This window comes from Geotrypetes seraphini, chromosome 10 (assembly GCF_902459505.1).
Source record: "Geotrypetes seraphini chromosome 10, aGeoSer1.1, whole genome shotgun sequence".
In the NCBI taxonomy this organism is placed as follows: Eukaryota; Metazoa; Chordata; class Amphibia; order Gymnophiona; family Dermophiidae; genus Geotrypetes; species Geotrypetes seraphini.
In genome coordinates, this window is record NC_047093.1 from 121,548,828 (window position 1) to 121,558,235 (window position 9,408).

Below are 9,408 nucleotides of genomic sequence, written 5' to 3' on the forward strand. Positions count from 1 at the left end.
CAGATATGGAAAGGGGAAGAAAAGGCTAGCTGCAGCTGGTACCGAGTTAAACCAGCACTTAAGGTGCTGGTGCAGGAAGCCAGAGCAGAATTTTACTGTTGTAAGAGTCTACCACTGCCTGTCGGTACTAGCTCTGAGTGAAGGGAAGGGTGCTGGAGGTAGAAAAGAGGTGAGAATTTTGCTGATACAGGTGGGGTAGTATCTTGCACCAGTACTGCCTGAAGGCAAGGGTTTGCTGGTGTGTTAAAGGTGAGCCAACATTAAAAATAGATGATCAATTGTTATAAAGACTTTATTGCACAAATATTCCACAACTTGCTACAAAACAAGATGATGTAGCGACGAGGAAAGCTTATCTGGGTATGTGAACCTTTTCAGCTTCGAAGGCTTCTACTTTTCTGGATGTCGGGGTAGGGTCAACTAAATATTTTTCACTGATCTGCCTACTTCACAGGCAGTTTGCCTTTGTAATGGGGATATGGAAGCAGTCCGTCTGTGTCCAGCTTGGGGCATGCATTTGCTCGGTAGAGCTGATGAGCATCTACCTGCTTAACCCTTCATTTGGCATTGTTGCTCAGAAGCAACATGCGTTTCCTATGGCTCTTATGGGAGATCTGCATCACCAAATGCCTATTACTTGGCACTCTCATTGAACATCAAGTTATGTAAAGCAGCTGTTTCACCATCTGCCAATTAAAGGGTTAAATTATGCTTTATGTTTATAACAAATAATCGGGGTCTGGTACAGACTTGAGCGTGGTAGTACAGATGTTTTGCTTCATTTTTAATGTACCTGATGATGAGTTGGAGGATGGATGGACTAGAAAAAGAATCCTTCCAGCTATTACTGGGTTACTAATATACCTCTTTAAGTGTTCTGGGTACATAACGCAACTTCAGAATGATAAACAGGAAAGCTAAAGGTACATAGTGGCCACAACTGTGCACTTGTGTGATGTTTTGGCTTGCTACAGCCCCCAGCCTGTTGGAGAGATACCTAAGGGTTAACGTCCCAAATGAGAGTAGCAGAGGTCTTGTTTTATGCTTTGTTGTGAATATCTGTGGGTGGTGTCCAAGGCTACTGATTCCAGATTTGGATTGAAGTTTGGGTGGACCATGTCATAGACCTGGTGGTAGCTGTAGAGGTGTAGGGAAGCTGGGAGAGGGGAGTTGTGCTGATGTTCGCCAGCTGTATTGCTACTCTCTCCATCAGAGAGGTTCCTTGGCATGGCTGACTAAGCAAAATCAGGCCCCGTGAGCTTAGAAACAAAATGGATGATGGGAACATGTGAATCTCTGCGTATGAAACTTCACCTAGTTATTGTATTTAATGTTGAAATTACATTTTGTGTCTGGGTGCAGCTGAAGCAGATAATTTCATGTTGCCCTTCTATTTGCATCTGAAAGAAGGTTTTATCAAAATAAAATTAATGTTCATAGACTCAGTGCACCAGGAACCGAACATGCAAACCAATGAAGACATTGCATGTGCTCCAGAAGATAAAGGAGACACTACTACAAAGCAACACCTTGGGAATAGGAGAAGTGGCCAAAACTTGGAAGAGAGCAAAAAGACCAGTGGATTCTAAAGGCAACACATTGAACAAAAGGAGTATGTGACTAATGGTTAAAAACTGGAGGAAGAGAACTAATACCTCTTATCAATTTGTCTTCCTCTCTTTTCTATCTGTATTGTGGAGTCCCTCAGGGGTCTATTCTGTCACCACTGTTATTTAATATATTTCTTAGTCCTCTTGCTACATTGATTCAAGATTTTAATATTAAGGCATTTATTTATGCCAATGATGACATTCTGTTGGTTTTCCCGATCCTTTCATCAAATATAGATTTGTTACCACTCCAACAATGCACCTTTGCAATCTCAAATTGGTTTAAAACTTATGGGCTGATCCTGAACCCTTCAAAAACAACTGTTGGGGGTTAAAGTACGATATTTGTCTATATGACACTGACCTGACTCCTGTGACATGTTGCTATTTGGAGTCTGCTTTGATTTTCCACTCTGATCTTCAGATTTCACAGGTGATCAAAAAAGACTATTAGTTCCATCCTGGATTTCCAGACATTGTATACTTTAGTCCACGCTTTTGTTCAGCTGGGAATACAGTTTACTGCGGTATTACATCATTAAATCTACATCGCTTACAAACACTTCAAAATTCTGCAGCAAAATTCTATGAGCATGTTATCCCTCTTGCTTCAACTACATTGGTTTCCTGTCCACTTCAGATGTCGATTCCAAATTCTATGCTTAACATTTAATGCGTTTCACTTCTCTCAACCAGTTCATTGTATCTTATACTCCTTCCTGTGCATTGAGGTCAATTGATGCTAACAGATTGGTTCTTCCTGCTCCTAAATTTGCCCTTTATGAATCCACATGAAAATCAGCTTACTTTTTTATTTCACCCTTTTTATGCAATAGCTTACCTCCTCAGATGTGGGCTAAACAATAATTTACTAACCCCCCCCCTTTTTTTTTTTACAAAGGTGTGCTAAGCTTTTTAGCACGCACTAAATGTTAACGCGTGCATGTTATCCTACGGACACATTAGCAGTTAGCACTTGCATTGATTTAGTGTGCGTTAAATCACTAAAACGCTTAGCGCGCCTTTTTAAAAGAGCCTAAATCGCTTAAAAAACACATTTTTAAAAATGGCTTTCAACTGCTCTTTTTAGTGAGATTGATCAGAATTGGATGTTACAATTGGAAATTTGTACGATTGGTTACTTATATGGGTGTGAACCATATTATTTATTGGCATTCCTTTCATTGTTTTTATATATGTATTGTAAGCCGCTGTGACCTTCTGCACTGGTGGAGTATCAAATAAATAATAAACATAACCTAAAACTGTTGGGAAGGGGGTAACAGCACAGATGCTGAAACAGCTAAGCAGCAGCCTTATAAAGTACTTGAAAACAACAGGAACAGCTAAGGAGCAGAAGAAAGATGTCAGGATAATAGGGAGAGGCTCATGAAAGAAGAACAGAAATGCAAGAATCCAAAGACTAATTTTAAAACAGACCAAAAGGCTACCACTATTGTTTCTAGACCACTACCAGAAGTACGCAACCAGCCAGACACAGCGTTATACAGAGTCACAAAGACCAGTCCCTGCTACAATCAAGACAGACAAACAGGATGCCAAGGATGGTTAAACTTCAGGGGGGGGGGGGGAGCAGGGTTTTGAGTTGAAGGCTGTCTCAAAAAGGTAGGTTTTCGGCCTACTTTTGAACAAGGGAAGGGAAAGGGTGTGGCGGATGGACTTAGGTAGTTTATTCCAGTCTGTAATTGGAAGTAGAGGAGAAGGGTACAGATAAAAGCAATTTATCTGAGGAACGAAGTTCTCCGGGAAGTGTATAAGAGAGAAGAGAGTGAGGGGCTGCAGAACAAACACACTTATAGATTAGTAATAGGAGTTTGAACTGTATGTAAAGGCGCATAGGAAGCCAATAAAGTGAGATGAGTAAAATGTGAAGAGAGCAGTAGAAACAGCTGATGTACACTGCATGGAGACAGAAACATTCTCAGATCCAGTAGAGGGCAATATGATACTTTTTGTACCATGGGTATCATGATTAGTAAAGTTAAGCCATACTTTGCATTAAGGGACCATCTTAGAAGAAGAAAAACAACCATTTTTCCTTGACCAAATGCATTGAAAGAAGTGGAGGTATATAGTAAGATTGTTAGAGTAATGATTGATTTAAAACAGCAAGTGGAAGAGAGCTTCACTCCCAGAAATCCACCTTAAATTCCTATGTGCCAACAGCAGAAGTACAGAAACTAAGACAAAGTGAAGAAAAGAGATCGCATGATAAAAGAATCAAAGAAAAGTGATGGGGAATTGGGAAAACCCTCGAGCTGATAACTATCCACTGTAGCTGCAACAGAACAATTATTGAGATACCCGAGGACCTCCTTGCATATGCCAAAAAACAGGTTACCCAGTATGGGGAAGTCTAAAATGGGTAAATGCTAAACTGATGGAATGACTGGTCATAACATAGTCATGTGAAAAAATTAGGACACCCCATGAAATATTCAGTTCTTAAGAAATATTCACATATTGTGTCAAATCTTTTTATTCATCTTTGGAAAAGAAAGTGATGTCATTGAGATAGTAACATAGTAGACGATGGCAGATAAAGACACGAAAGGTCCATCTAGTCTGCCTAACCTGATTAAATTTAAATTTGTTTTTTCTCTTAGCTATTTCTGGGCAAGAATCCAAAGCTCTACCCGGTACTGTGCTTGGGTTCCAACTGCCGAAATCTCCGTTAAAACCTACTCCATCCCATCTAAACTCTCCCAGCCATTGAAGCCCTCTCCAGCTTGTCCTCCCCCAAAAGTCATATACAGACCGTGCAAGTCTGCCCAGTACTGGCCTTAGTTCAATATTTAATATTATTTTCTGATTCTAGATCCTCTGTGTTCATCCCACGCTTCTTTGAACTCAGTCACCGTTTTCTTCTTCACCACCTCTCTCAGGAGCGCATTCCAGGCATCCACCACCCTCTCCGTAAAGTAGAATTTCCTAACATTGCTCTTGAATCTACCACCCCTCAACCTCAAATTATGTCCTCTGGTTTTACCATTTTCCTTTCTCTGAAAAAGATTTTGTTCTATGTTAATACCCTTCAAGTATTTGAACGTCTGAATCATATCTCCCCTGTCCCTCCTTTCCTCTAAGGCTTCCAGTCTCTCCTTGTACGTCTTCTGGCACAAGCCTCCTATCATTTTTGTCGCCCTCCTCTGGACCGCTTCAAGTCTTCTTACATCCTTCGCTAGATACGGTCTCCAAAACTGAACACAATACTCCAAGTGGGGCCTTACCAATGACCCCTTACAAGGGCATCAACACCTTCCTTCTACTATCTACGCCTCTCTTTATACAGCCCATCATCCTTCTGGCAGCAGCCATTGCCTTGTCACACTGTTTTTTCGCCTTTAGATCTTCGGACACTATCACCTCAAGGTCCCTCTCCCCATCCGTGCATATCAGCTTCTCACTTCCCAGCATATACGGTTTCTTCCGATTAATCCCCAAATGCATTACTCTGCATTTTTTTGCATTGAATTTTAGTTGCCAGGCATTAGACCATTCCTCTAACTTTTGCAGATTCTTTTTCATATTTTCCACTCCCTCTTCGGTGTCTACTCTGTTACAAATCTTGGTATCTGCAAAAAGGCACACTTTTCCTTCTAACCCTTCATCAATGTCACTCACAAACATATTGAACAGGATCGGCCCCAGCACCGAACCCTGAGGGACTCCACTACTCACCTCTCCTTCCTCTGAGCGACTTCCATTAACCACCACCCTCTGGCATCTGTCTGACAGCCAGTTTCTAACCCAGTTCACCACTTTGGATCCTAACTTCAGCCCTTCAAGTTTGTTCAACAGCCTATGAGGAACCGTATCAAAGGCTTTGCTGAAATCTACGTAAATTACATCTAGCATATGTCCTCGATCCAGCTCTGGTCACCCAATCAAAAAATTCAATCAGGTTCTTTTGCCACGATTTACCTTTTGTAAAGCCATGTTGCTTCGGATCCTGTAACCCATTAGATTCAAGGAAGTACACTATCCTTTCTTTCAGCAACACTTCCATTATTTTTCCAACAACCGAAGTGAAGCTCACCGGCCTGTAGTTTCCTATTCATCCCTGTGACCACTTTTGTGAATAGGGACCCTATCCACTCCTCCAATCCCCAGGAACCACTCCCGTCTCCAGAGATTTGTTGAACAAGTCTTTAATAGGACTCGCTAGAACCTCTCTGAGCTCCCTTAGTATCCTGGGATGGATCCCGTCTGGTCCCATCGCTTTGTCCACCTTCAGTTTTTCAAGTTGCTCATAAACACTCTCCTCCGTGAACGGCGCAGAATCTACTCCATTTTCTCATGCATCTTTGCCAGACAATCTCGGTCCTTCAGGATTTTCTTCTGTGAACACAGAACAGAAGTATTTGTTTAGCACATTTGCTTTTTCCTCATCACTCTCCACATATCGGTTCCCAGCATCTTTTAGTTTATCAATTCCATTTTTCATCTTCCTCCTTTCACTAATATATCTGAAAAAGTTTTGTCTCCCTTTTTTACATTTTTAGCCATTTGTTCTTCCGCCTGTGCTTTCGACAGACGTATCTCTCTCTTGGCTTCTTTCAGTTTCACCCTGTAGTCCTTTCTGTACTCCTCTTCTTGAGTTTTTTTATATTTCACAAACGCCAACTCTTTCGCCTTTATTTTCTCCGCCACTAGTTTGAAGAACCATATCGGTTTCCTTTTTCTCTTGTTTTTATTGATTTTCTTCACATAAAGGTCCGTAGCCATTTTTATCGCTCCTTTCAGCTTAGACCACTGTCTTTCCACTTCTCTTATGTCCTCCCATCCTAACAGCTTCAGGTACTCTCCCATTGCATTAAAATCCGTACGTTTGAAATCTAGGACTTTAAGTATAGTGCGGTTGCTCTCCACTTTAGCCGTTATTTCAAACCAAACCGTTTGATGATCGCTACTTCCCAGGTGAGCACCCACTCGAACATTAGAGATACTCTCTCCATTTGTGAGGACCAGATCCAATATCGCTTTTTCCCTCGTGGGTTCCATCACCTTTTGTCTGAGCAGAGCATCCATAGTCTCCCTACTTCTTTCCTATTCTGCAGACGGAATATTCCAGTCCGCATCTAGCAGGTTGAAATCTCCCAACAGCAGCACCTCTTTCCTTCCAAACTTTTGGATATCCACAATCGGATCCTTATCAATTTGCTGCGATTGAGTCGGAGGTCTGTAGACTACACCCACGTAGATAGAAGTTCCATCTTCTCTTTTCAGAGCGATCCATATCGCTTCTTCTCTCCCCAGGTCCCTTGCATTTCGGTCACTTGAATATTGATCTTCACCTAACTTCCCTGCCCACAACCGATAAATTACAAAGAAGTGTATATTGAAACAAGATCCTCGGTATGTGTCGCATTAGGAGAAAAACTTGTATTGAAAAATCTTGCATTGTAACCGACACATTTAACCTATAAACTGTATATTATGGATATTGGCATTACACCCCTAGTTTGTATCAAGTTTGGACAAAAACTTGTACTGTAACTATGGCAAATTGTAACCTGTTAACTGTATATTGTGTATGTTAGCTTGTAACCCATTCTGAACTCCTTGGGGAGGATGAGACAGAAAATAAATAAATACGAGAAGCAAGATGGCTGTGGTGCAGTGAGGACGCCGACTTTCTGTCCTGAAATTATTCTTACCTCCGAACGAAGATTTCCCCATGCCAAAAAAAGGAGGGGGAGAGCGGCTGCCACAGCCCGGCAACCCGAACTCTCCTTGCGACAACGGGGGATGATAGATGGCTTCCTAACGTCTTCGCCCCGGGACGAACCGGCTATGCTGAGTTGGAGGGAGGTCTCGGCACTTGGGAGCGAGGTATCACTCAGCCCAGCAGGACCTGTCCCTCCCCAGCAGCCACGAGAAGGGGGAACTACGGCGGCTCAGAAGGGACAGGTAACTACTTCGCTTCTTGAGCTGGAGGGCTTACCAGTGTCCCTGGATGTACACCTGGCAACTGAAGAGATCGAGGAGAGGGCAGACAAGCCAATGCCAGAGGGAGGACAGATTCCATCTATTCCCCCACTGGAAAGGCCAGCAGAGTTCACATTGGAGTCTATTTGGAAGGCTTTAGACTCCTTGTATCAGCTCTGTACTGGAACTCTACCCCTAGTCAAGGATTATGGAAAAAAGATTGAAGAATTACAGGAAGGAATGAAGACACAGGGGGTAAGAGTGAACTCCTTGGACCAACAGGTTCTAGGGATACAAAAATCTCAAGTTACCTTAATGCAGGATAGACTATTGCTAATAAGGAAAGTTGAAAATATGGAAAATTATACTAAAATGCTCAATTTAAGAATTCTTAACTTTCCTAAGGTACTGGCAATGTCTCCCAAGAGATTTATTTAATAAATTTTTAAAGGAAGTGTTTAAATACCCTGAGTCTGGACTTCCACCTTTACATAAGATATATTTCCTTCCAACATCTAAGAAGGCTTCACAACCAGAGGCATTACCTGTTTTGACGAGTGCAATGGACTTAACAAGAATATTGGAAACCTCAGTGGATGAAGCCATCTCATATTCTACACTTCTGGTGACTTTTGTTTTCCAACAAGATAAAGAGGCACTTCTTAGGCTTTTTTTTAGGCTTAAAGAGGTGACCTTTATGGATTCAAAGATTTAAATGTTTCCAGATGTTTCAAAGATAACCCAGACTAAAAGGAAAGAGTTCCTGCAATTGAGACAATCCATACTGTCTTTGGGTGCTAAATTTCAAACTTGTAAATATTGGATCCTTTTGGATCAACATTATACTTTTTTTGACCCTTCCCAGTTACGGTTTTTCTTTGAGCGAAAAGGAGTAACCCCTTCCAGTACTTCCATGCGGACTTAGTCCTTAATAATTTAGAAGATGTACACTGCACTATTGATATGGTTAATTTTTATATTACTTTGATGAACTATCAGATCCCATGGTGGTATGTGTATTGCTTCTCCCAAATTGTGGACTTACTTTTAGAGAGATTGTTTAATTCCTAGGGATTATACTTTATTTTATTTTCCTGTTTAACTATATGTAATCTCTCTTTTTTTCCCTTTATATAGATATTGTTATTGTATATCTATAAATTGAATAAATATATAAAATAAATATATAGGGTTATTCTATGGCAGGGTTGTCAAAGTTCCTCAAGGGCCGCAATCCAGTTGGGTATTCAGGATTTCCCCAATGAATATGCATGAGATCTATTTGCATGCACTGCTTTCATTGTATGCTAATAGATCTCATGCATATTCATTGGGGAAATCCTGTAAACCAGACTAGATTGCGCCCCTCGAGGACAGAAGACAGTTTACATACATAAGGTTACTCTGACTAATGTATGAGGTAGTGACTAAATTTGACAAGATGATGAGATTACATTTAGGGCTTCTCTAAATATTGCATGGCTTTGCCTGGGTCCTGGATAGGGTCAGACTTGAGAATCCAGTGGGCAATATTGTTAAATCGAATAGTACAGGAGAAGCATTGTTATACTAAATTTATCAAATCTAGCCTGGGCCTGACATATGAACATGTCACCCTGTTGTGCATTTTGTACATATAAGATCAACATCTTGCAGTATCTCGAAATCACGAAGGAGCTCAGGATCGAATTGCTTATTTGTGCTGTTTCACAGGCCACTGAAAGAGAAGTGGTCGCTGGGGCAGCATCTTGTAGCAGCGTTATAGAAATGAGTAGTGATAGATTAGTTTAATAGATTGAGGCAGCCTTATGTTTTGACAAAATGGATCCAGTTGGCTTCAAGGTTC